The sequence below is a fragment of the Mauremys mutica genome, chromosome 8 (genome assembly GCF_020497125.1).
Source record: "Mauremys mutica isolate MM-2020 ecotype Southern chromosome 8, ASM2049712v1, whole genome shotgun sequence".
Lineage (NCBI taxonomy): Eukaryota > Metazoa > Chordata > Testudines > Geoemydidae > Mauremys > Mauremys mutica.
In genome coordinates this window covers 59,682,432-59,710,256 of record NC_059079.1, presented here as the reverse complement: position 1 = coordinate 59,710,256, position 27,825 = coordinate 59,682,432, and the positions used below count along the sequence as shown (strand labels likewise).

General features: G+C 47.2%; 1 protein-coding gene across 4 annotated transcripts in view; it reads right to left on the bottom strand.

Annotated features, from left to right (window-relative positions):
• ASTN1 (astrotactin 1) overlaps positions 1-27,825 on the bottom strand; it is a 239,963-nt gene that overhangs the window by 140,259 nt on the left and 71,879 nt on the right. The gene's annotated exons all lie outside the window — the stretch shown is intronic.

Genomic DNA, 27,825 nt, shown 5'->3' with positions numbered 1-27,825 from the left:
CTTAACTCCAAGACCATCCTTCTCTTTGGAGCTGTGACCCCCATCTCCAACGAGACCCTAACCCCCATGGCTTAACTAGCAGTAAAATCTCATGCTACTTTCCACTGGGAAATCCATACCCTGCAGCCTTTCATCTCTGGGTGTGAGTCAAGCCCACCACCCTACATCAGCAGCGAGCAAAGGTTTTTGTCACCCCATGGTTGGTTGGCAGCCTGTGTGAAAGGAGTTTGGTGTTCTTAGCCCAGCTCCCGGTGGATGAATGCCACTACCACCTCCCAGGAACTAGCTGCCACCCTTGTTTACAGGCTAAGCAAAACAAGGATGGATTGATTTTAATCTATACACTATGTACCCACCAATAGTCTCTGGGTACGCTGACCATCGCTTATCAGCATTTATAAGATCATTAAATGTGAAAGGTCAATTTAAGGCGGAACTCCAAGCAGCCCACAGGAGATACACATCCACTTACCAAGGGAAAAACTGAGGGTCAAGTCCTGCTCCCCACTGAAGTCAAGGACAGTTTTGCCATGGATTTCAATGGGACCCACATCTGGCCCTGAGCAAACAGGTTGGTCATACAGAGTTCCACATCTGGATAACTGCTATGACGGTGCACAAAGGGAAAGGTGATGTCTCAAGTAGCCAGGCCCCAAGCTATACGGGGCTTTCTAGATTCAAAGAAACACCCTGAATTGAACCTGGAAACACACCGGTAGCCAGCACAATCTACAGAGCACAGCTGTTACGTGCTTTGTACAAGGAACATCGCTAAACGCACAGGCAGCTACAGTCAAGGCTCCAAGTGGTCCAAGCAGACTGTTGCAATCCATTCTAAAGGGCAGCAAAGGCCTGGAGATCGGTGGCTAGGTTTGCATTTCAGACGCCTCGGCAGAATAAATCTGCCTTATGCCCGCAGACAGCCTTCTAATTCATGGCTGGTTAACAACTATTACTATTATCTATCTGCAGCATCAACCTCCTTAACTTTCAGCAGTTTCTCCGCTAACTAGGGTTCCCAATTACCTCTGCCCACAGGGAGCGCATTGCAAACTGGAGCCTATCTACTTCCCCCGGTCTGAGCATAGGGGGAGGACATAGCTATTGTTACAGAACCTGAACTCCAAATCTCCATGATTGCAGCTGTTGGGAATTTTTCTTGTAACCACAGCATTTGAATAACATTCTGAACTGATGGATATTTGTTTACAACCTGAACTCTCGTTCTCCACCAAGTCTACAGTCTGGGAATTAACATATTAGTGATGAGTGAACTTCTAAAGCTTGACGGATCCAGGGAAGCACTCTGAAGCTCAGACCTTTATCCAAATGATCTAAAAATTCTGCAGACTGTCAAACCAGTCTGCAGACCTTGTGAAAAGAGGATCTCGTGGATCTATAACTTATGCTTCTGGTAATACAGATACCTGAATTCACAAGCCTCAGGAAAGGTTAGGCTAGGTTTTGAGAAAAGGGTCAGGCCAGTTTTTGTTTCATTTAAACAGCCATCCCAGCTTCCACTTCCCTGTCTCAAACTTCCTTCTCTCTCTTGAAATGAAAGCAATTCAAAACACAGGCAGAGAACATCCCCAGAGCAGAAGAGAAAGAAGGAGGGTTAAATCCTCATGCCACACAGAACCAATCTTTCCCATTGCACTGAGGCAAGTGAAGGCTCTAAGCCAGCTGACAAGGAGAACAGGTAACCCAAGGAGCTGAAGCAAGAGTGAATGAAGCTAATACATTTGGATCTCTCAGACACTGCTTATCCCTCATCTTGTCTGATGGGACAAGCTCTGTGTGGCAGTTGGAAACTAACCCTGCAGTGCAGTCACTGGCTTCCTTGACATCTGCAAGACACTGCTTGCCTGTCCTTAAAAAAGGCTGCAAAACTGACTCTTTCAACACCAAAGCTCTCCAAACCTTCCTCCGGTTGTAAATCTTGAGACGAAGGATGATCTTGTAGCGAACCCACAGGACTGGCTGTGAGAGGATCTAGGCTCTATTGGTGGCTCTGCCACTGCGTTCCGATATAACCTTCGGCAAATCACTTGGCCGCTCTGTGTCTCAGTTTCCCCATCTATAAATAACAGGGATAATGATCCTTCCTCACAAGGGTACGGCAAGGATCAAGTAAAGCACTTGGTGATCTTTAGTTGGAAAATATGATAAAAGGGCAAGATATTACTGATCTCTGTCCAGTCAGAACCTTTTGTGTGCGTGTTTATACTGGCAGTACATGTGCAAAGAACATTCACCCAATGTACTTTAAGGAGGTACACAAAATTAACAGGAGGGAATACATTAAAATGATGATTTTACAAAGCTTCTTTGAGTAAAACTGGTGAAGGTTGAGAAGTGACAGACTGACAGCTCTGGAGCCCACAGCCCTCTATTTATTCACTGATCTGATATTGCATGGACTTTCCTTTAAGCCACCCCCAGGGACTGTCTCTAGTGAGAGATAGCACTTTTCCTCCATAAAAATCTCCAAGCACTTCACAAACAAGATTGGAGTCATTAGCCCCTGTCATAGGTCTCACCCCCACTTAGAGCTGTTGGGTTCCAAGATGGGGACCTGCATGGACTCCCCTAAACTAAAATCCTAGTTTAGATCTGGTAAAAGCTGCCACCACCCAATAATGTACGTGTATTGGGACACAGTCCTTCCCCAAAATCCTTGGGGATCCCAAGAGCCCCAAATCCATGGAGTTCTTACACCTAGGAGAAGTAAACCATTCTCCCCTGCTTCCTCCCCCCTCCCTTCTCCTAGGAGAGATATCGGGATTCAACTACAGAGGGATGCCTTCCTCCTCCCTCCTCCCCTTTCCCTGAGAATTCACCCAAGGAAAGATCAACCAAGTCCTTAACAGAAAAGATTTATTAAAGAATAAAAAGAAAGTAAACTGTCTCTGTAATACCAAGATGGAACAATACACAGGGTCTAAACTTATCAATCTCTGGAGAGAATCCCCCCTCCTTTCTTTCTCAGTAAAAGCAATAACAGTACAGAATTAAAGAAATTCTATAGCAAAACACACAATTGCAAATACAGAAATAACAATATAAAAATACTAGTTCCCTTTCTAATACTCACTAGCTTGAATAGAAGAAATTATTGCAGAACTCTGAGAGGACTTGATTAAGACGTCTGGACTCCTTTAATTTCAACTAGTGAGTCACTCAAACAAAGGACACAGGAAAAAAAACTTCCCTCCACAGGGATTTTAAATTATCTTGTCCCTGATTGGTCCTCTGGTCAGGTGTTCACAGGTAGAAAAAAAAACCTGTTTATGTTTAACTGTTTATGACAGCCCCATTTTACAGATGAGGAAACTGAGGCACAGAGAGGCAAAAATGACTTGCCCGAGGTGTTGCCAGGAACAGAATTCAGGTGTCCCAGGTCCCTGTGCAGTGCCCTAGCCATGGGGCCACACTGCCACCCAATCTAAGAGTGTCCATCTATCTAGCTGTGTCGCGATACTAATGGGCAGGCAAGGGCGGTTTAAGGCAGTATCCTTAGGCCATTATGGACCACAGGGATTCACAAAGTGGGACCTACTAGTAGTAACTGCTGGGGTCCAACACGGAGAATATGGAGCAGGGGGTGGCACTGGCATGGCAAGGAGCCAAGAGCATTGTTACAAGGGAATACAAGCTGCGAGGGGCCCTTGGATCCAGTCCTATTTAATCTCAATCCACCCCTGCTTGGTGGAGCCATCTCACTCGGTCAGAGAGAATGACCTCTCTGACCCAGAGAGATGGCTCCACCAAGCAGGGGTGGATTGAGATTAAATAGGACTGGACATTCCTGAGCCTCTCCGGCTGAGAATTTGAATGAGAGAGTCGGCATTGCCTGGAATAGGGTTTTGGATTTTGCCCTATGAGGACACCAACTCACTCCACATTCACTCAAATGGGTACCAAATGGTGGTAACTTTTGGCCATGATCAGTCCAAGCTGGCTTCGTCCCAGTGACCTGGGGAGAAAAAGCATTAAACCCCTTTGCCCATGCATTGAGCCATCTGGCCACCTGCTCAATGATTCATAATAAGTCAACACCCTTGTTTCCGTACCACCTTGCTACCCAGCTGACTCACCTCACATGGCCATCAGGTGGCAGCAGCAGCACATCTTGCACTCTAAGGATCAAGCGCAGTCCTTGTCCCTCAGAGCCACCCGTTGTGTTGGCGGGTGGGAGCTGTGGAGCTGTGTCAGATGGGCACAGTGACAATGAGCCACCCACCAACACAGGGCAGGATGCCTTAGCGTGGGCAGGGAAGGGCACATTGCTGGGGGCATTTCAGTACCATCACACATGCTGCGTACCAGTAAGCTATGTCCCCCCACCAGATAGGCTCTCCTGCCAGGACTAAGTAGGTATCGTGCCCCGCTGCTGCATGGGTGTGCTAAAAGAGGCTCCCTATGGCCTCCAGCCCCACAGCATGTCTGCTCAACAGGAGGAGGACCTGATCCTAAATTGAGAGAGGTGCCACTAGAACAGCAGACTAACCAAGATGCAACAACAGATGGCTGCTAAAGCCTGTTCCTAGCATGCCCTGGGCAATAGGGCTGTGCCAAGAAGAGGCACTGTTTGGGCAGTTTGCATTTGCTTGTGCTCAAGTGTTTTCCTCTTGGCATGGGGTCTGTAGGCACATTGGCATACGGGTTTGCCGGCTGTTGGCGTCTATTCGCGACCTGTGCTTCGGCTTTCACAATCAACCGACATGTCCTGTTTTGGGTTGCAGTTCTGTGCAGAGAGCTGGGCGTGGTAAACTCCAGCTCCCCCAGAGACAAGGCCATGCCATGGCATATCTCAAGCTTGGCAGAGCTCAGCCGTGAACCTCCTTGTCCTGGAGCTAAGCTATCAAATGTCCCTGTGTCACGTGCCCCATTCCACCTCCCTGCTCTGCAGAGGGAAGCTAATTGGCACTCACGCGAATGCCATAGTCCACGGCAGCCCTGCAGGGCTGTCCCATTCTGCCACGTGAAGTGTGAGAGCACAGAGAATGACATCTCCAATCTGCACTGACTCCATGCGACATCATTTGAGCCATCCACCTCTCCGTCTCCCATAGGCAAAGGATCTGCTCAGCCCAAACCTTTCATCATCTCTTCATTAAGTGAGAGAATTCAGTGCTCCTGACAGCAAGGAACTGAGAGCGCTGACTACAGCCAAGAACCGTGGTTTAGTGCTTTGCCAGCTTCCCACGCAGCTCTGCCGATGCACCCCACGCAGCAATCACTGTCCTCATTCCCATCATCAGCTCTGCCAATGCACCTCGCTTCTCACCTGCAGCATCCTCTGCTAGCCCAACACTATGTCCCCCACCAGCTCATGCTCCTCCACCCTAACCTGCAGCATCTCCTGCTGATCCATCTCCGCCACACCCCAGCTCTGCTGCTCACCACAACATCTCCCTTGTATTGCAGCCCTGAGCATTAACTTCTGACCACGGTGAATGGTGGCTTTCTGATGCGGACAAATCATGCAGCAGATAACAGTTTATGACCCTACACACTCGTTCTACTGCTCTTTGTAGGCTCGACACAGTGACATTCTTGTCTAGTGCCTCAGCAGGCTACAGATGATGACTCTGCCAAAGAGCCCTAACCCCACATAACCTTCCCCTTGCTTCTGAAACCAAGGGTAATGCCCCACCATCTCAGCCCATGAACAGGGGACAGGGAAGAGACTGTGGGTTGTTTTTGACATGCTTGGCTAATAACTCAATCTTCTGTCTGTCCCAAGAGCACTCTTTGGCCCTTTCTTCACTGACCATGGAGACTCTTAAGGACTCCAATTGTTTGACACCGTCGGTCGTCTGGCTCGTCCTTGCAAGAGCTTAATGTAGCCATGCAGAAGGATGGACTTCAACAGGACTCTTTGGGAGCCCACACACAGCTCTCCTTATAGCTGTGACCCCTCAGACTCATGTCCCCTGTATCTCACAGCGCTCACTGCTGTTGCTCAGAACAGAGACTTTACACTTCATTATGAGATGGAATTGGGAGGACTGGCGGAACTGATGCACTGCTGAAATGCTTATGGCTCCCCTTCCATACAGCAAAGAAAGCAAGGTAGATCGAACTAGTTCAGCCAGACCTGAACCAACAACCTTGTCCCATACACCACAGCCAACCATTAGAACCAAGTGTCTTGTGCAGCTGTTATGGTTGGAAGTTGGCGTACCAGTCAACCAAGCTCAAAATCATGCCAAGCCATGGTTTGCTGCAGTGCTTTCCTCACTGCATGCCACCAGATATCATACTGTGATCTTAGAGCTGCTGGACGCAGGGAAAACCTGGGGCACTGTCTGAGACACATGCCATCTAAGGAGGACTATCTCAGATCACGGGCAGAGACAGTATCACCTCCATAGCCACCCATGCAACTATTGCAGGGCAAAGGCCTTGTACAAGACTCAGCATCCTGGAGTGACACCTCTCAGCAATAGCGGGGCATTGCAGCCATTCTGTCTCAGCATCCCTATCACACTCTTTGGCCTACTCCAGAGGTAGCAGTGAGTGGGCCCTCCAGATAAGCTAATTTAAAGCATTCAGCTCCTTCCACCGTAACAGAATCCCTCTGTCCAAGTCCAAAACCAAAATCAGGAGTCTTCAGCCCCTCTGAGCTCAGCCTTCAGCCCCTTCCCTAACAGACGAGGCCCCAGCAGCAAAGGCGGGTCTCACTGTCAACTCCTGGGCTCCAATCAACCCAACCATCTGGGTCAGGCCTACCCTCTTACCAAGAGCCACTGGCAGGCCATAGCCCTCAACCAGTTCCTAGCTGAAGGCCAGCTTCTTGCCTCACACTGGAGCAACCCAGCTGTTCTCCTTCCCAGCCAGCCCTCAGCCATTGGGTTTTCCTCAAGTCCCACACTCTACACAAGTGTAGCGGGGCAGTGCTCGTTGCACAGAGTAGATCGCTTAGCCCTTTAAGGTAGAGCTTGGCAAACTAGGTAAAGCAATTAATGCACTGGCAGAATTTAGCCCTTTCTCCTCACTGTCTAAGTGCAAACAGATCATGAGTTCCACCAGTCTGTCAGCTGCTTGAAATGATGCTCTGACATTCCAGCCCGTGTTTAAACAGGTCACGCAGGGCCCGGCCCGAAGCCTACTGAAGACACTGGTAGTCTTGCTGCTGACTTCAATGAACAATTGATCAAGCATAAGGTGCATTTCTGTCCCCTGGCTGAAGGAGTGTAACTTGTACGATCAGATTTCCAGAGCAAACACTTTGGATTACATCCTTTCCAGAAATATTTCCCAACATCTGCTTAAAGTTCACTTTCTGAGAACGTTCCTCTCATTCACTAGGCTCTCAGCACAAAGGGAGGGCAGCCAGCGTGAATACACAGTCATTCAGACGGATTTGGTCACCTTTGGGGGTTTGCTCAGCTCTAGCCCAGAGGATCTTTTCAAGGAATGAGCACAGATCATGGAGTAGCTCTGGTTTCCACAGCAGAGATTAGTTCTTAATTTACATTATGCAAATTAATGCATACAGGAGTCCTTCTACAAAGTGTTCTGTATCCCAGAGGTCTCTGGGGCTATTGCACAGGGCCAGGAGGATGTCTCAAAAATTCAGGGGACTCAAAGATCCTGTGAGCAGCTCCATCTAGGGAGAGCCCCTTACAATCTGCCCGCACAGGGCAGCTTGTAGGGTCAGTGCTCTAGTAGAACAGTGCTCTTGGTGGTAGCCGGACAAGCTGTAACCCTTATAGGTACCATGGTTTTCACACTGCCATTTGATATGTACATGGCACTGGAAGGGCTAATCAGTGAGCCAGCAGGGTGGGCAGGGCGAGGCCTTGAGAGACTGAGTCAGGGAAGAGGAGACAAAAGAAGAGGGAATGGAAAAGAATCATACTCGGAAATGGAGAGAGAGAATTAGAGGAAGGAGAAGGCAAGGGAGATGAAGGGGCGAAGGAAAAATTAAGCGTGGGGTTTTCTTGTGATGCAGTTATTTCCAGCAAAACTCTGGGGCCAGATCCTCAGCAGGTGTCAACCAGCAATTGCAGTCAAGGCCTAACCCCAGCCACCAGGAGAAGGCTTTCCAGATGTCATGTGACCTGGTGCCAAACTGCAGCCCTGCCCCTTCCAAATTTGTTGTTGTTTTTTTAACAAGTAGCCCATGATTTAAGGTGCCAAGGGTCACCAAGCAGCTGGGCTCGCCTCCTGTTAATATTAAATGAGACACTAAGTGTCTTTTGGGCAGTGAATCAAAACCCCCAAGGGGAGTCACACCAGATCAAGAAGCTCCTGACTTTTAAAGGGCCAACTGCCCTCTCTTAAAAGATTTCCTTTCCTATGAATAATATATACCCTAACCCCATTACCAAACATCTATTCTCAGGTACAGATTTATTTTGTTTGTTTATTTGTTTTTACAATTTTTACAATTAAAAATTGAATGGAGTTCTGCATTGCAGTCTCTGACTTACGTAACACTTTCTTCATTTTAAAGATTTGGTACATTTTAAACATAATTGTATGCAACAGAAGCACTGCCTATATTTACCTGTATCTATATCTAGAAACAGATACAGAACTAGACACAGAATGAAGGAAAAAAGTACGTAACCTTCATGTGAAATTTCTGTCTGTATTTATATCATTTGCATCATTCCAGGGAAAAGGGTAGATGTGCTTATTTTGTCAGCCAGTGCTGCAACCTGCTCTCAGTTTTCGTTTTCCGAGGGGTCCTAAAGCCAGCTTTGTATTCACTATTGCAACTATGCTGAAAAAAACATGGAAAATCTGAATTATCTAGGCAATACGTGGGAGCTGCTAGATCTGAGCTCCTACGAGATGACTTGACTGGCATGTTGATGTCTCTTATTTTTTACTCTCCTCATTTGTACCTGAAGAGTTCTGAAAATAACGTTTTTAAAAAAACATATGAAATGACAGCATTAGAGCAAAGCATGGAGAAACGCTTTAAATTACTTGAAATACCACATCCTTCCAGTATATTTCACCACAGAGTGACTCTCAGTCCTATCAGAGTGAAACAACCCTCCTGCAACAAGGATCTTCTCTCTAGGACCATGTGCTCCCCACCAACTCCCGTCCTCTCCTCATACCTGAGCCACCTCCTCCCATGGAGGCCTGATCCTGTAAACACATCTGTGTGTGTGTTTAGCGACCCACCACCAACAGAAGACATGTGAGTCACCCCACTGACGTCCGTCACTGCGGGGGGGTCAGGCCTGTAAGCATTCAAGGCCCCGAGTGGTGGCCAATGCCAGAGTCGGGTCATGTGACAGTAGTCAGAAGACAGCATCTTCTGCCTGATGCCTGGTTATGCAGTGAGAGAGACCTACAGGGAGGCTCTGCTGTGGTGGAGCCTGGACAGTGGGGGGCTGGGGCAGCTCCCCAGGATTCAGGTGCAGCCCCTAGCAAAGAAGGCTGTGGAGAACCCCACACCAAAGGCAGGAGTTTGAGTCCGGCGCAGGGCCAAAAGACTACTAGGAGCAGCCCTGAGAAAGAATGCTGTCCAGAGCCCTGCACCAAGGGCAGAAGGCATGGCTTGAGCCTAGGAGAGCCAACAGAGACTGAACAACAATAGCAGTGAAGCCGCAGCAGCACAGGTGGCCGCATGGGCTGTACAACTTTGCACAAGGCCCTGGATATAGATTCGAGGGGCTAGCCCATGCTGCTGCAGCTTCATTACTACTGTTATTTGAGCTAGTTAGATCAAAGCTAGCTTGAGTGTGCCTATACATCAGGGGTCGGCAACCTCTGGCAGGAGGCTCCCCAGGGTAAGCACCCTGGCGGGCCGGGCCAGTTTGTTTACCTGCCGCGTCGGCAGGTTCGGCAGACCGCGGCTCTCACTGGCCAATGGGGGCGGTGGGAAGCGCTGCAGGCCGAGGGATGTGCTGGCTGCGGCTTCCCGCCTCCCGCATTGGCCTGGGACTGCGAACCGCAGCCAGTGGGGAGCCGTGGTCTGCCGAACCTGCCAACGCAGCAGGTAAACAAACTGGCCCGGACCGCCAGGGTGCTTACCCAGTCGAGCCACCTGCCAGAGGTTGCCAACCCCTGCTATACATGCTGCAATCACACCTCCAGTCGCAGTGTAGACACACCCTAAGAAAGAGCAGAGCAATTGCTTACTATGTTCCAATCAAAGGGCCAACACTCACACTTGTACCAGTCTGTGGAAGACAATAAGGCTGCACAGGTGCAAGTGAGGACAGAATTGGTGGTGACGCTGGAAGGAACCCCAGCTTGACTCTCAGATCCCTGAATGAGGGCTAGGAAATCAGCTTTTTCTTGTGAACTCAGCCCATTTGAGCTGGAATCATTGAGAAACAAATACAGAGGCCCATGATGCTATTTTTTCCTAGGGTATAACAGCACCTTAAGAGGGAGGGAGAAGTTCAGCCAATAGCTGGGGATGGTGAGCTTGCTGGTGTGGTCACTTGAACCTCCCAGTATATTTCACATGGAACCATCAGATGGTGACAGCTTTTGGTCATCAGCATTCTGGGCAACATCTGAACCAGTCATCTAGGACTGAAAAGCTCCGTAACACTCTTAACTGTATCACTAGCATTTACCCCTGGCAAACAGAAACAGCCAACATTTCAGAGACTTCTTCAAGACATGCTTGAAGTAAATCGCTCACAATGGACATTTTTTGAGAGAAGAACCTTCAAGATTTGCTTGACTATTAACTAGTCTGCCTCAATCTAAGCAACCTGTGGCCTGTCCTGAGGTGAATTCTCCATGCATTTTCTCCTGGAGAAAGTAGTTGTTCCTCCTTTACAACTTGTTCCATTGTGCTGCTAGAGCATGACAACCACATCCTACTCCACAGTCGGCTATTAGAGGTCACTGCTAGGCCAAATTCTGACCCCAACTATACCTGCACGGACCAGCTCAAGTCAACAGCATTGTACGGGAGTAAGAAAGGGCAGCTTGGCTCAGAGGGTCTGGCTCTCCACCAATGTGTATAGTGGGTATGATTACTAATTTGACAGACTAATCAACAGTGCCAGATCAGAGAATTTTGGGACCCCTGTGCACTATGGAAATTGCCTTCTCTCTCACCACCACCATCTTCTTTAAGCAGGACAGGGCATGTGAAATACAACCTGTAAATAGGAGAACATTTCCATTCATTATTAGAGCTAGAGCTTTCTCAGCAGAAATCACAGAAGCACCACAGATACTGAAAAGGTGTTGTGTTCTCATGCCAACTTTTACAGAACAGTACAGTATTTCCAGTATTGCTGATTTGGGCTGGCTGAGGTAAATTTTGGGGTGGGGGAGGGTGTACATGGATTAATCTAGGCCTGCCAATCAACATGCAAAGGGCCAAGAGTAGGCCAAAGTTAAAACACAACTGAAGAACCTACAGCAACGTGCGACAAGGTAGTTTAGCAGATCACATGTTGTCTAGAGCCTCAGCGAGATTACCAGTAGGGGAGGGTGAAGCGGTGCAAAAGAGGTTTAAAATCAGTGAAGGTCCTTCATAAAGTAGGACAGGGCAGAGGCACTGGATGGGGTTTGGTCTTTATGGGCCCCAGCAGATGTTCTGAAAACGTTAGATGCATTTTATTTATTATGATTTTACCTATATGACATCCTAATGCTGAGTGGCGCTAATGGTTGGCACGGGGTACGTCTGGGATCCAATGACAATCAGAGACCTCATTAAAGCCAGAGAGTGGACCAAGCTTTCCAGCTCAAAAGGAGTAATCAAGCCCTTTTATGTAGTAAAAACATGTGAAGACAACGGTGGTAATTGCCCAAGGCAACAGTCCTCATGGCAGGCCAGAGCTAACCCAGGGAGATTAACAGGGCTTTTCCTGCCCCAGCTCACCATCACTCCACCCCCGCCATCCCCCGAGCACGCCACATCTCCCCCCTCCCCCCCAGGCTTGCCGTGGGGGAGCAGAGGTGAGCTGGCGCACAGGGGGGGTAGGGGGGGGTGGCAATTTTTTGAGGGCCTAGGGGCGGCAAATTTGTTAATCCGCCACTGCCATACATATGCCAGCCTCAGGGAACCAGCCTCACTTTAGCATAGCTGGCAGTCTGTGGTGGGCAAATGGCCTGGAATGGAATGACAAGAGGGTTCTGCAACTCAGAACTGCAGCACGTTGGCAGATCAGGGGTGGCTGGGTAGCATGTGATAGGCCTGGTTCTAAATGGTATTATCCATAGAACTGGTGTAAAAAAATTTTTTTTTTCTTTTTACTCCACAAATAATATTGAAGGCTATTTCATTCCTTTGTTACTGTTTTTCAAACAAATAGAGCTATTGGAATTTTTTGGAAATTTTCTGCAGAATTTTTCATTTCCAAAAATCATATTTTTCAAAACCAAATATTTGTTTTACTTTGAAATTGAAAATAATCTTTGGTTTGGAAAAATCCTATCCCCTGGCTTGCTAAACTGCCTCAAGCCAAATTTGCAAAGAGAAAACTGAACCCTCAAATTAAAAACAAAAAATAAATGAAATGACAAAAATGTTTTTAAAGTTACCAAGAAAACCAGAATTTGCCAGAAAATCTAAAAGTTTTTACAAAAATTTCCATAAAAAGGTCAAATTTCACTAACAAATTTTCAAATGAAAATTTTTGACTGGCTCCAGTTATCAGCCCTTCCCTTCCATCAATCAGCACCCAAAAGATTTTAATAAGGGCACTAAGGGACAGAAAACTGCCTTATTAGAGGATGTTCCCACCATCCATGTATCTCCTACAGATGGAACTAATTGAGCTGCGTGGCTAATCAATATACATTAGCTGTGCCGAGGTCACCTCCAATTAAGAGTGCTTTACCAAAGAGGAATAGTAGTATACTACAGCAGCAAAACACTGCTAGCATGGACTCAGTTTATACCAGCAAAACCATTTTACTGGTGTAAGTTATTCTACCTCACGCCCCGCTCTCTGAGCGAAACAAGCTGTACCAGTTAAAGCACAGCTTTGATGGCATAACTGCATCTACGCTACGGACTTCTGTTAGAATCATAGAATATCGGGGTTGGAAGGGACCTCAGGAGGTCATCTAGTCCAACCCCCTGCTCAAAGCAGGACCAATTCCCAACTAAATCATCCCAGCCAGGGCTTTCTCAAGCCTGACCTTAAAAACCTCTAAGGAAGGAGATTCCACCACCTCCCTAGGTAACCCATTCCAGTGCTTTACCACTCTCTGAGTGAAAAAGCTTTTCCTAATATCCAACCTAAACCTCCCCCACTGCAACTTGAGACCATTACTCCTTGTTCTGTCATCTGCTACCACTGAGAACAGTCTAGATCCATCCTCTTTGGAACCCTGTTTCAGGTAGTTGAAAGCAGCTATCATATCCCCCCTCATTCTTGGAACAGTGTTGTTAGTCAGGGATTACCCTCTTCACGCCCCTGACCAACCCAGCTGTGCCAGCCGAAGTGTACAGTGTAAACCTGTCCTGAGTTTTGGCGGAGCTCAGGACAGGTATTCAAAAGCCAGCAGAGAAAACCTAAACTGTTGTGTGTTCTTGTTCTTTATTACAATCATAAGATGGTAGTTTTAATTTTTCTCCCCACAAAACAAAGAAAATTGCCATGCAGTGAGAAATCATCAATAATTTATTCATACTGTTATTAACACTACGAAGTGTTTTATTGGACTATGTGTGTTTATACTGCAACTTCCAAGTCAATCTGAAAAGCTGTCAGGAACATATGATGCCTATTATATATTCCCTGTGTACATTCACAAGGAAAACAATATCTTTGTGTCAATAAATTATTTCAATCACTTAAACAAGAATTTCAGCACCAAACTCCTACTGCTTAATGACTCTTGCACTCTGCCCATCTTATAATTTTTTCATTCTTACCATCTCATTTCTCCCTACATGTCTTTTATTGTTTCCTTTTCTCCTGTACCTCTGTATTTTAGCTGCTACTTTTATATTCTCTTTTATTAATCCTAATATAGCCCATGCACACAGTACCTTTCATCCAAAGGCATTTAGGCATCTTTCCCTCAGCAATGCCATGTAGCTGCAGCTGGGGTTGAATGCAGCAACCATTTAACAACGTAGAGCAATACTATGCACCTATTTAGGGCAGGAAATTAGGACGAATATTGTATCCAATTAAAACTCCAGGACTGGATAGGGAGAAGGTAATTACTCAAACTGTAATTTGGTCAGGACAGCTGGACACTCTTACAAAATATTCCATGAGATCTTTAGCAATTACAAGAGGCCACACAAACAGCTTTCTGCGTCGCTCAAGATGGCACATTATGCTATGCTATAGAATCAATTCAGAAAAGGAAGCAGCGCCACCTACTGAAATACCAATAGCACATCCTGCAACATCTGGATTTTCCTTGGGCACCTTCCATCAAAGCGCTTACCACCCTGGGCCCTGCTCAACAGCCAAGAGCACAACTGCAGCCCATGCTAGCACAATCCACCATATTAGTAATTTTTCATTTGTTTTCCTCTCCGCTAAAACCCTGCTAAACTTCCTTTCCTTCGCACCGTGACACTTTTCCAGTGAGCAGGCAAGTGTATTGCATTGGGTTTCTAATGGCACAGTAGCTAACATTCACCCCCATTTGTTTACCTTTCCCCCATCCCTCCATTGCACTGTTTCTGCGGTCAGTGCGGACAGATGCTGCTGCATAGTCAGCAGGGTGTGTCACGCCAAAAAGAGGTTTTCTAAAATTTCCCAGCCAAATGTGCATTTTAAACTGAGTTGAAAAGTGAACTGATGAGTTATGAACATACAAAAAAAAAATCAGTCCTTTACGGCCAGATTCTTTATCCTTCACTCACACTGAGTAAATACCTTCCTGCCCAACTAATCCCATTGACCCACAGGGTTATCAGCAGCATTAGAACACTTTAGACCTTGGATTTGATCTGACTTTAAACAAACTGACAGGATCCATTTAATGAATTCATCCCTAAATTTCTCTTTAAATGCTTATGATGAACTCCCTCCTCCATGAACAGCAGGACTGTACCTGAACTATTATTCAGAGCACAGTAGCAGCTACAGGTGTCACTGTGGTAGACACTGTACATGCACATAGTAAGAGACAGTCTTTGTCCTGAACAGCTGGAGCAGGGCAGTCCGCAGATCCATTACAATGGTTCTCTCGCAGCTCCTTGGAGACAGATACCAGAACTGTCAATCACAGCAGGCTGGGAGCAGCCACTCCTTTGACATCTTCACCAGTCTGAGATACTTTCAACGCTCCTTTGTAGAGTTCAGTGCTTTCAACTTGAATTCACAGATTAAATAGATGAAAATTCCCATGAACTCTTCCTACTACTGAGCAACTTCGAATTCCATCCCAGCCACCAGAGAATATTATATATAACCATGGCCTCAAAGAGTAAAAAATGACCAGGTGGCCCCATCATTTCTCCCTTTGTATGTTGCAAATTATCCTCCAGGCCAGGAGGCTTCCATGACTCCAAATAAATGTGTACAAATATTTGAGGGGAAAAGGCGGCTTCTATCTTAGAAAGCTTGGGAAAGCACTGATTTAGCCATCTAATAACTGAAGCCTCGGCAGTGGGTTTTTTGTTGTTTTGTTTTTCCCCCTTTCTTCTTATTTCTGATCAATGTTACAGACCAGGAAAAGAGAGAGGTCTCCTGAACTGGATACTGCATTCAACGTTGAGTTTTAGAGCTCTCTTGAAATCAAGTGTGCCAGACGTTAAGGGCAGAAACTAGAGAATAATAATGTCTTGCAACCAGGTTTATTTTTTGAATAAAGGCTGTGTTAATTCTTAGCACAACTTTGCCCTCTTGAGAGGTGCAGGATGGCCGCGCTCCAATAAGACCCTAATCTCTGAAAAAGCTCCTCGCTGAAGTGATTGCAAACTTTAGAGAGAGAAATTCTAAGGGCACTCCTGACAAGGGATCAAAACCATGCCTAGTCAAGGCATTTAATACAAGATTTAGGTCCCAAGAGGGAGTTCTCCTCATTAGAGAAGAACTGAGAAATGAGGCAACTCTAATGAGATGTCTTAGGCTGGGATGAGCTGGAAATGTTTACTACTGCTTGGATTTTAAAGGTTGTAGTCCATATTAAGACTTTACTATAAGAACTCAAAAAATATACATATATTTTGCCCTTGCCTTGACTGGATCCATCCATGCTAATGACTTAACACTATGTAGGGATATTAAAGAAGGTTTATATTAGACATGGTTTATATGAAAAATGACTTATTGTTAATTGATGCCTCATAACTAAAGGTTTATGTTAAAAGTAAATTTGTGATTCTAACCTGCAAGCCACCAGCTGTGTCTGTGTGAAGCCTGCTCAAAGAAATACTTTGTATAAAACTTGTTAAACATTAATTAACTCTAAGTAAGCCAAAACAGTAGCTGTTATAGTGTATAAATAGAGACCCCCACCCTCTGTAAGTTTTCATCTCACTTTATCTTTGATTGTTAAAAGACAGGGAGTCTCACATAAATTGGTAACACCCCAAAAAGTAAAGAAACAGTGAAATAGATGTGATTAAGATAGAGAATGTATGTGACTGAATGGTTAGGGAGTCACCAGCCTGAAGAATTCAGTGTTGGCTGAAGAAGGTGTCAAGTGGGATCAACCAGATGACCCCCGGAGGGCAAACTGGAATCCACCCACCACACCTCAAAGGAAGGAAAAACAAAACATCTAATAACATGGAGCCAGCCATCTGCTGATTGATTTAGCAACAGCAGAATGAAGCAACTCCTATCAACTAACATAGGGAAAAATCCCTATAAAACTGGACTCTAAAGAATAAGGACTTTGAGTCTATGGTTCTGCTGCCAGCCTCCAAGAGCATCAGATGCATCTGACACAGACTCGGCTCCATCCTCATGACCAAGATACCTGGCCAGTAACTTGGCATGAGCAACATCTAGGCTGGTAACTATAACATCTATACAGAACCTGAATGAATGATTGTGTGGATGAATATATGTGTGTGTGTGTGTGTATAAGGAATAAGTAGTAATGGAAACAAGTAGGAAAACATTGTCTTTTGTTTTGTTATGGTATTTACAATAAATGTGGCATCTTTGCCTTATCCCTCTTAATAAGATCCTGCTGGTTTTTATTATATTGGTACAACAACTATGTCTTGTATATAGACCAGGCCCTTGATGCCATTTGTGGAATACTTTCAAGGCTAAAAGCATATTGTAAACACATGAACATATTCTATTTTAACAGGTAGCTTTCAAGTATCATGTAGCTTAATGTAATTTTTCTGAGTTTATTTGCAGAATTTTGGTCCTTGAGAATAGATCTTTCTTGTAGAAGAGGAAGCACTAAGTGGAGATGGCCACCCGAATTGCGTATGAACCAGGACTTCCTCGGACAATGTGGGGTCACCTAGCTCACTTCTGGGTTTTTTTTAAGCTGTGCTGGAGAACATGGTGAATAGAAAAACAGTGCACAATTGTAGCTATGGCCGATTAATCTCTTCATCTGCAAGAGAACTTCAGTACCTTCCTTGAATCCCGGATGCAAATAATCCATTGACGGGAAGGCAACCCTGGGTACAACTCACCACTCAAAGACCTTGGGCTATAGACTCCAGTCTACCCTTTTCCTTCTTAATCAAACTGCTGTGGTGTTTATTTCCTCTTAATGAATATTGCTTGATAATATCTATCTATCTATTTTCTCTTCTTCTTTGCCCAGAAACAGAGAAGATTAGATGCTTGCAGTACGTCCTTCCTTGCTAATAAAAGCCACTGCTGAAGTCATGTAAGACATTACTGATATATTGGCCTACTGGAACTAGAGTTATAGCTCTTCAGATATATCTGTTTGCTCTGAGCTTGAGCCGTTTGGTATTATGTTGGAAGTTTGTTCTTCCATTGATCTTGGATGAAACTGTTCCTTGAAGAGCTTCCCTGCTCTTGGAGCTGACATAGCTTTTCTTCACTAACCCTTTCCAATTCTAACATACCACAAGGAAGAGCCAAGATGATGGGTCCTGGAAAATGATAAATTTCTGGGGAGAAATTAAGAGGCTCCTAGATAGGACACATGTGGAACCTCCCTTCCAGCAGGATGTTGCTGCAGGAGACAAATGTTCTGATCAATGTGCTTGGAGAATGAATGACACCATTCCATGTGGCCACTGGCTTCTGAATCCTATCTTCTGACAGAAATAACCTTCTGTGAAGGCTGATATCTATGGCTCCTCCCAAAAGTATGAAAGACTGTGGAGTCATTTGGCTTCTGGTGCTGGTGACGAATCCATGTTATTCTGGAATCTGGGATGCTTGATGGCTGCTTCATGGACCTATTCCAGGAAATTTATTTTGTGGAGAGGTGACCTCTGTGATAAAAATCTGTAGTGTCCTTCCCTGATGCCTTTTACCTTCTTTCTCAATTTCTCAGGTTGTTGGGGGCTGGGGGAAAAGAGGAAATAACATCTCAGGACTGAGACACTGAGCGTGCCCTGACCTTACAGGCTTTTCCATCCTTATTGGCCAGGAGGAGAGGGGTTGCCATGTCCTGAGATAACAAGATATCTCTGACAAGGGAATCTGCAAGGAGGCGAACCACACCTTGCTGCTGGACTATAGAAACAAGTGAAACACTTGAGAAGTTCATCTTTTCAGATGATCTCTACGTGAGCTCCTTGAACTTCAGACACTCCATAAACCACTGCACTCAAGGGAGAGGCAGGGGAAGTTTTCACATGAAGCAGCCATTTTGTCTCCGTGAATCCCACTGAGAGCAAGGCAAGATTCCATAAAGGCGGAGTCACACCTCGACAAAGAGGTTGCTGCTTTGTCACATAGGTGTTTGCAAAGCCCGACACGCTGCAACAACTTCTGAACTCATGCTAAAAACATTGCACGGGGGGGGATATTGTTTGCAGCTTGAAGTAGATTTGAGTACAACAGGGAACTGTTGTAGCTTCAAAGAAAGCTAGAGAGAATGCAGCATTCACATAAACAAGAGCTATTGGAAAGAAACTTCCCTTTCGTCTCTCACCTGGCAGGAATTGTTTTTCAAGCGAGGTAGGGGAAAGAAGGCGAGGGGGAAAGGGACATTCCTAGATCACATGACATATGCTTTGGACAACCTGACCTTGAGACAACTTTGTGAGGCTATGTCTACACTAGCACTTTTGTCCGTCAGGGGTGTGAAAAAAACACCCCTGACTGAGTTCTCTGCCGCTACACAGGAGCTACATATATAAGAGCTATATATATAGCAGCTACACAGGAGATCTTACAGCAGTACAGCTTTGCCACTGTAAGGTCTATAGTGTAGACATAGCCTGAGAGAGACAGAAAAGGAGATCTGATCTGTGTGACCATGGAAATAATGTTTTCTCATCCTACCTGATTTGATCAGCACTGTCTTGACACAACTGAAAGGAACATAAATGCCTACCATTAACGGAAGGGAGTAAACACCAAAGTGGTGGTACCAAGAGGGCAGAACTGGGACTAATCAAATTAAATGTAGATCATCCTGCAGCAGAAGCTTGGGACTCACCCACATTACAAGTGTACCTAGAGTTGGGTTCGCAAGCTAGCTTGGATACAGTCCACAGCCAACATTCCATCTCCACAACAAATTGCTGTTGTGTGGTGATTAAGTCAGCAAACAACTGTTGTATGTGCATCCCCTAAACTCTTTGCATTTATAGTGTGGATGGGCCCTAAAACTCCACTAGACAGAGCACTGGAACGTCTACAGTAGGTAATAATTCTGCCCTCGCAGAGGAGGAACTAGGGAACCTAACAGGGCTTTCTCTGTGCTAGTTTCAATTTCTGTGAATTAAGGGCTGCTGCTCTCTTCTATGGAAACACAAAAGATCTCCCGGGATTCCTTCCCTTTCTCCTAATGGCCCGGGGCCTTTTAACCATGAATGAGAGAAACCCCTAGCCCAGCCTGGCCCTGCCAACCATAAGAGAGCAATACTGCCTCTTATTTACACACCCCTCGTACAACTCCGACAGCTCTACCATTCCCTGTAATGCCCTCCTTCTCCCTTTTAACAGCCTGCATTTATCATTCCTTACCTTCCACCTCTTTCTTCTCTCTTCCCTTTTTCTTCTACCCATTATTCCTACCCCCTGCACATTCTCCACCTCTCCAGCCTGCTGTTCCTTCTCTTTCACTTCCATTCCTGAGAGGTGCCCAGCTAACTTGTGCCTGGCTCCAAACTGAAACTGACGCATAGTGTGACCAAGCTGAAGCCCCCCCAGCAGATGGCTGGGGCAGGATCCCCGCCTCCTGATGCCCTGGCTGTCAGTTACCTGACAAGTATCAGAGGGGTAGCCGTGTTAGTCTGGATCTGTAAAAGCAGCAAAGAGTCCTGTGGCACCTTATAGACTAACAGATGTATTGGAGCATAAGCTTTCATGGGTGAATACCCACTTCGTTGGATGCATTACCTGACAGCAGCTTTCTGCATTTCAGGAGGCAAAGGGACAAGTACAGAGGTGATACAAAGAATGGTGTAACCTTGCAACCTACCTGCACCCTTGTGAGATGGAGAACGGGGGCTCTGGTGTTAAGAAGCTAGACATTAAAGAAGGGCTGGCCTACTTTTCTTACATCCTCTTGGAATTTGTTACCTTTGCTATCCACCTCCCTTCTAGCTCCTAAATCTCTAAGTAACAACAGACTGGACTCCCATAAGATTCGGTGGGACAAATTCAGAGGTGATCTGTAAGTTAATCAGTAAGAGGGTGTGAGCCTAAATCTAAAGGAGTCTGAAGCATAAGGGTCAAATGCTATCGTTACAGATTCACTGTTGCTAGAAACCTGTCAACAAAACCTGAGCATTCATTCCCTGACCTGTGAAAATCCTCCGTTAACAGGAAAGCTAAATGGGGAAAATGAACTGATTACAGATAAGACAGCACAATAAAGGGCACAAATTTGGGGGTATTTTCACACCTTCAGTGTGTGAAACTGTGGTTTGGACATCCAGAAATTGACTATTCAACCAATCTCTAAATCCTAAACATTCAAAGTTTTTATGAGTCAATGTGAATTACCAAAACAGGTCGTTTGCTGAAAAACCTGAAACTGCTGTGATTGGGGTATTTTTTGCTAAGCAAATCATATGAGTGAAAATAGGTCCCTTTATAAATTAAAACTCCAGTTTTCACATTTTTAATCTCACAATGTGAAATTTCATTCGGATGAACCAAAACATGGGGGAGTCAAATCATTTTGCCTATTTCAATGCAAAACCAGTCATTTCACAAAAAAAGCAAGATGTAAGAAGGTCATGATGTCACCCAAAAACAAAAGTTACTGAACATTTTGGAGAAAGTTCATGAACATTCCCCCCTCCCTCCAAGGTTTTGATAAGGTTACCCATCACCATGGCCTCTGACCTTCTGCACACCAGTCATATCACCTAGGGAAGGGTTCCAAAAGTGAGCAGCTCCTATTAAAACAAAAAAAACAAGGAGAATCCTCACCCAACCCCCTTCCAATTGAGCACAATGACGAGCTGCTGCAGGCTGAGCACATGTGAAAATCTGGCCTCAGTTGAGGATGCTGAGCCCTTCTGAAAACTCTGGCCGCATTGCTAACAGAATCGACATCAGAACCGGGAGCCCTTGTTCTGAAGGAGCTGTTTAGGCTAGAGATTTGGCCTGACTACAGCCATCGGTGTATCTACACTGGACACACCACTGGTTGGAATCAGGGTGCAGCTAAGGTGTAAACGTCACTGACTCCCGTTTCCTTCGGTCGCCATGAAATGAGGTTTGGGGTTATTTTTAAAAAGTTTAAGGTTTCCAATTGGTTCTAGACAGACAACCCTGGAGACTGAAACAACTAATACCAATTCAGTCAGGGGTGTCGTGCACACCTATCCAACAGGAACTGGACTAAGCCTATCCAACAGCTCTCAGAGAGTATCAGCTTCTAGCCTCTGTTGACATAGACTGGATTTGAACCAGGGACCTATGGTGGAGAAGTTCCATCATTCAGTATTGGTTCACTGGGTCACCCAGACTCACCAGCCCTGGCACGTATTTACCCCTGAGACAAACACAACAGAGTAGAGCAGTGCCCATTTCCCCAAACTGAAGTCATGCTTGTGCCATGATGTTCCTCTCCAATTGTCACAGAGAAGGTCAGACTTCAGGCAGAAGCAGCAGATGGACTCTTCTAAACCCAGGCCAATCAGGAGCTTGTTTTCATGCAAATGTTCCAAGTAATTAAAGTGAAGAAGACAGACTGTGAGAGTCTCCCTCCTAACAGGTGGGTCAGTGTGAGGAATCCTGAGAGAGATGCCACTGGGTGTGACAAAGCGTGACAGCTATAACCTTGGTGCTAAGCATTGTTTAGCAGACGGATGGAATTAATACACTAAGACGCACTAGGAAGGGCAAGAACTATAAGCTTGAACAAAGCAAGCCTGCGAGTCAGCATGCCCAAAGTGCCACCCCATCCTAGCATGCACTGGGCTCCATGGAACATCTAGGATGAACCTTAGTTCACTTCTTTCAAAGTCATTGGGTCAGACCTTCCATGGTGCTGAGCACCTGCCATTCCCACTGAGGTTAATGGGAGCTGAGGTTGTTCAGTACATCTTAAGATTTGGGGCTCATTGTAGAACACAAAGGGGATCCTAACTAGGCATTGCAGAGAGCTATGACAGAGGATGGGAGAGATAAGCTCACACCGCATCATGAATCTGAAGTAGCCAAGCACAGCCAGCATCAAGCAACAGGCTGGACAAGAGGGCTCCGCCCCTCGGTGTGGCTCAGAGCAGCTAATTCTGATTAAGCCCTGAGATTCCCTTCTACATTCAGATATAGAGAGGAGCTGCTAAAGCAGTGGTCTCCAAACTGTGATCCATGGACCACCAATGGCAGCAAAGCACTTGCTAGTGATCTGCAGGGAGCTGGCTGGTCACATGATGCTGGATCCTTCTTTATCTTCAGCTGCTAAAGTGCATTGAAAGAAACTAATTATAACTGAAATACTTCCCTAATGTTACTTTTCCATGCAACCAATTGCTGTAGTTAACCAGTGGTACAGAATCACAGAAATGCAGGGCTGGATAGGACCTCAAGACATCATCTAGTCCATTCCCCAGCAATGAGGCAGGACCAGGTACACCATCCCTAGACCATCCCTAGCAGGTGTTTGTCTAAAAACCTCCAAGGATGGGGATCCTACAACATCCCTAGGTAACCTGTTCCAGTGCTTAACTATCATAAAAATTACAACGTTACAGGGCCGCCCGGGGGGGGGGGCAAGTGGGGCAATTTGCCCCAGGCCCCGGGCTCCGCAGGGGCCCCCAAGAGAACGGCTGAGGCTCCCGGCCTGACTCTGCCCCTCTCCCGGAGCCTCAGCACATCCAGGAGCTTCCCTGAACAGCTGCAGCGTGTCTCCGGCGGAGCCTGAGCTCCGCCCCGCTCAGAGCCGCGTGGTAAGGGGGCAGGGCTGCAAGCTCCAATGGGGCCTGAGCTCCGCCCCGCTCAGAGCCGTGTGGTAAGGGGGCGGGGCTGGGAGCTCAGGCCCCGCTGGAGCTCGCAGCCCCGCCCCCTTACCACGAGGCTCTGAGCGGGGAGGAGCTCAGGCCCCGCCGGAGGCAAGCTACACCGCTATTCAGGGACGCTCCTGGATGCGACGCGCTGAGGCTCCGGGTGATAGGGGGAGCCAGGATAAGAGGCTGGGGCCGGGGCCAGGGGGGTTGGATAAGGGGCAGGGAGTCCCGGGGACAGTCAGGGGACAGGGAGGGGGCAGAGGTTGGGGAGGCAGTTGGGGGACAGGGAATGGGGGAGTTGGATTTTGGGCATTCCGGAGGTCTGTCAGGACTCAGCGGCAGGGTGGATAGGGGTTGGGGCAGTCAGGGGACAGGGAGCAGGGGTGGGGTCCCGGGGGAGGTGGGGGGGTGTCTCTGGAGGATTGTGAGGGGGCAAAGAGCAGGATGGGTCAGGGATTCTGAGGGGGGTGGGCAGTTGGGGGGCAGGAAGTGGGTGGGGGTAAGATAGGGGGCAGGGCCAGGCTGTTTGGGAGGCACAGCCTTCCCTACCCTAAAGCTCATTCAGCAGTTTGAGGCTTGCAGAAGAGCAAGCTGTTAGCTTTTCCATTAGGGCTACCATCCCTTTCACTTCTCAAATGCCAAATTATAGTCTATTTTAATTTCAGTGCCATAGGGAGATTCATGTCAGGGAAGGGTAGCTTCATTTAAAATTAGCCACTGGGGGAGGGATCACATGAGAAGAGCAATATCCTACACCACCTACCTCCTTCCCAACCTTACCAAGGGAGACCCCCCTCTCCCCTGCATTCCCTGAGGCTTCAGAGGGGTTAATTCAGTGGTTCTCAAACTTTTGTCCTGGTGACCCCTTGACATAGCAAACCTCTGAGTGCGACACCCCTCACCCCCTTATAAATTGAAAACACTTTTTTTATATATTTAACACTATTATAAATGCTGGAGGCAAAGCGGGGTTTGAGGTGGAGGCTGACAGCTCGCGACCCCCAGTAATAATCTCGTGACCCCCTGAGGGGTCCCAACCAGGGGTGAGCTGCAGCGGGTTCGCACGGGTTCGCGCGAACCCGTTGTTAAATTTAGCAGCCATTTTAGAACCGCTTGTTAAGGGCTGCTAAATTTAACAAAAGTTCCCGCCCACTCCTCTCCTGCTCCGCCCCCTTCTCCTCCCCCTCCCCTGCTTCCCGCGAATCAGATGTTCGCGGGAAGCCTGAACAAGCAGCATGGAGGCAGCCAGCAGGTAAGCTAGGGCGCGGAGGGGGAGGGGAGGTGCGGCTGGCTCAGCAGCTCCCGGTCCCAGACCGCGGCTCCCTCCAGCCCAGCGCCGGCCCGGGGAGTCGGGCCCCGTGGCTGCTGCCGAGCGGCCGGGCCCCGGTGCCGGCCCGGGGAGTCGGGCCGAGCGGCCGGGCCCCGGTGCCGGCCCGGCCCGGGGAGTTGGGCCAAGCGGCTCGGCCCCGGTGCCGGCCCGGCCCAGGGAGTCGGGCCGAGCGGCTCGGCCCCGGTGCCGGCCCGGCCCGGGGAGTCGGCCCGAGCGGCCCGGGGAGTCGGGCCCCGGTGCCGGGCCGGCCCAGGGAGTCGGGCCGAGCGGCCCGGGGGGCCGAGCGGCCCGGGGGGCCGGGCCGCCCCGGGGGGCCAGTCGTGGTCCTGGCAGAGTGGACCCGGTCCCCAGGCAGTGTGGTAAGGGGGCAGGGAGGGGGTGGGTTGTGGGGGGGTGGATAGGGGTCAGGGAAGTCAGAGGGCAGGAAACAGGGGGATTGAATGGGGGCAAGGGTCCCGGGGAGCAGTCAGGAAAGAGCAGGGTTGGATGAGGTGGTGGGGGCACTCAGGGACAGAGAGAAGGGGTAGTTGTATGGGGTAGGGGTTCTGGGGGGCCATTGAGAATGAGAGGAGGGGTTGGGTGGGGCGGCAAGGGGCAGTCAGGGGACAGGGAAGGGGGGGATGGGTCAGGGGTCTCGGAGTGTGTGTGTTAAGGAACATGAGGGGTTGGATGGGGCACGACCCCCCCCACGGAGGGGGGGGGGAGGGAACCCGTTGTTAAAATTTTGGAGGGAGGAGGGAACCCGTTGTTAAAAATTTGGCAGCTCATCACTGGTCCCAACCCCCAGTTTGAGAACCCCTCGGTTAATTTAATTTTAGCACCCTGTGTCCATTCACATGCATGTGCTATTTGGAGCATTTCAGTTTTCACAACATAGGCTCATCCCAGATTCTGGAAGAAGCTCAAATGCTCAGTTCATGGAGTATGTACATAAGCTATACTAAAGACAAACCCACAGTAACCATCTCCACTTTGTGAGGGACCTCATGGAGCCAGTCTCTAGGAAACAGATAAATGCATGGGGGTTAAGTCCACTAATGGCTATTAGCCAGGATGGGTAAGGAATAGTGTCCCTAGCCTCTGTTTGTCAGAGGGTGGAGATGGATGGCAGAAGAGAGATCACTTGATCATTACCTATTAGGTTTACTTCCTCTGGGGCACTTGGCATTGGCCATTGTTGGTAGACAGGATACTGGGCTGGATGGACCTTTGGGTTGACCCAGTATGGCTGTTCTTATGTTCTAAGCTAAATGAACCCAAAGTTATGGAGACAGATATGAGTCAAGGAAGCCAGCAGAGTATCAAAAACCTGGAAAAATCTCTGACTGGATGGACTCAGCCATTTGATTACAAGCTGAGATGGTACAAAAGTTTTGGATTTTTTTTTAAAGAAACAATAAAAAAATTCTGCTGAAACAATCAAACACAGCAAGCAGCAAATATTTGGCCACACACTTCTGAAACCCCAAACCATATTCAGGTTTTGGCAGACTAATTTCTGCTTTTCAATTAAAAAAACACAACAAATTTTGAAGGAAAGCAGACATTGTCCGTGATTTTTTTCTGCTTTTTAAAAACCCCTAGTTTTCGATCCAAAAAAAGTTTTGACAGAAAATATTTGTCCAACCCTTTTAATGAGCTTTAGTGCCTTTTAGCACTAGCTGATGCTGAGAATCAGTGATACCTTGTAAAGAAGTTTTCTTAAAACTGGGTTTGTGCCGAGATGTGGAAGGTTTATTTTTCCCAGGGCCACCCGTGGCGGGGGAGCAAGTGGGGCAATTTCCCTGGGCCCTGCAGGGGCCCTCACGAGAATATAATATTGCAATTTTTTTTATGGAAGGGGCCCCCGAAATTGCTTTGCCCCAGGCCCCCTGAATCCTCTGGGCGACCGTGCAACGTTATTCCTTTTAGAGTGGTAGCCATGTTAGTCTGTATCAGCAAAAAGAACGAGGAGTACTTGTGGCACCTTAGAGACTAACACATTTATTTTAGCATAAGCTTTCGTGGGCTAAAACCCACTTCATCGGATGCATGCAGTGGAAAATACAGTAGGAAGATATATATACACAGAGGACATGAAAAAATGGATGTTGCCATACTAACTATAACGAGAGTAATCAGTTAAGGTGGGCTATTATCAGCAGGAGAAAAAAAAACTTTTGTAGTGATAATTAGGATGTCCCATTTCCAACAGTTGACAAGAAGGTGTGAGTAACAGTGTGTGTGTGGGGGGGGGGTGGAATTAGCATGGGGAAATAGGTTTTACTTTGTGTAATGATCCATCGGCTCCCAGTCTTTGTTCAAGCCTAATTTAATGGTGTCCAGTTTGCAAATTAATTCCAATTCTGCAGTTTCTAGTTGGAGTCTGTTTTTGAAGTTTTTTTTGTTGGAGTATTGCAACTTTCAGCATCCTCTTTATGATGACTGGTAGACTTACGTCCCCCCTCAGTCTTCTCTTCTCTAGACTAAACATGCCCAATTCTTTCAACCTTTCTTCATAGATCCTATTTTCTTAGCTTCTTATTTTTGTGCTCTCCTCTGAACTCTCTCCAGTTTGTCCACATCTTTCTTAAAGTGCAGCAGCCAGAACTGGACACAATACTCCAGCTGAGGCCTAAGCAGAGTGGAGCAATTACCTCCTGTATCTTACAGGCAACACTCCTGTATGCTTTGCAGTGGGAAGGGAGATGCCAATGCTCCATGGGCATAAGCCAACCTCTGTCTACTGGGAGTTAGAACAAAACTTCCCTTAGGGCAAATTAACTATTGCAGGGTTCTTTCTCTGAAACTCCAAAGGTGCTGGCCACTGACAGGGCACTGCTCTAGGTGGACCACAGGTCTGAAGCATCCATGGGTCTGATCCAGGATGGCAATCTCTGTGTCCACAAAACAATTTATCTATTAAGATGTGCCCCACATTACAGAAAACTGTGAGCCCTCCGTAGCCGCAGCCCCAACAGCCATGTGCAAACACTGTCAATGGTTGGGTTTTTTGTGTTTTTGTTTGGAGACATCATAACATGAAACATGATCCCCT